Source organism: Vigna radiata, chromosome 11 (assembly GCF_000741045.1).
Source record: "Vigna radiata var. radiata cultivar VC1973A chromosome 11, Vradiata_ver6, whole genome shotgun sequence".
NCBI classification, from domain to species: domain Eukaryota; kingdom Viridiplantae; phylum Streptophyta; class Magnoliopsida; order Fabales; family Fabaceae; genus Vigna; species Vigna radiata.
The window spans coordinates 12,804,248-12,805,268 of NC_028361.1; positions in this window are offsets into that span (position 1 = coordinate 12,804,248).

Here is a 1,021-nt window from a genome sequence, read left to right on the forward strand (position 1 = left end):
CCAAGAATCAAATCATACACACCAACACTATAGTAAAAAGGATGAAAAACTAACTTTAATGTAAAAACAAATATTTCGAGAGAAAGATGTTTCTTAGTAAATCACAACTAAAAATGTAACTTTTGATTACGAATAGAAGCCTTAACTCAGCAAAATGTTTGTTGCTACTGAAAAGGAGTTTCTTATTAGGGAGAAAGCAAAAGAAAATGGATATAATTGAAGTTTGGTGTTAGGGAGAAAGTGAAAGAAAATGGATATAATTGGTTTCTGTAAACATATTTAAGTTTAATACATAAATTTATGAATGATCTATAAACACTAAATATAAAAAATCTTTATACAAAAGACGTAAATTTATTTATGACCTACAAACGTTAAATGTAAAATGTCTTTTATATATGTTTGACGTTTATTGATCAGATAAATTTTTATATTAATTACAAAAAAATGTTACCGTGATTTTTTATTTTTTTTATTACTTATATATCAAACGTAAATTCGGTGAGTAGTAAATTGCTTTTGTATCATTGAATCTCTCTATTTTTTAGTCGGAAAAAGTCTTTTTAACAACTTTTTTTTGACAACACATACATGGTAATTTGTGATTGGTCTGTTTCAAATATTTTTTTAGAATAGATTCAAACAAACTAATAGAATGGTGACACGTGTCCTGTTGTAAAAAAATTGTTAAAAAAGAGTTGTTAAAATATCATTGTCCTTTTTAGTCATTGTACCTACAGTGTTACTTCTCCTAGGCCCCTCAGGAAGGTATATGAAATCAGATTGAGTAAAGGTTGGAGAAGTCCAAACACGTGATTATTTTTTAAAGGTTTAATACCCAACTATGTCCCTAGTTTGGTTGACAAATCTCAATTTAGTCCCTCTTTAGAAAAGTGTTTGAAATTGGTCCTTACTTTTAAATTTTTGAGTCAAAATAGTCCCTTCTGTTAAATAATGACAAACGGTGTTAAATTCTTTTTCTCTCTCTTCTCATTTTCTGTGCATTGCAGGTTTTTGTAGT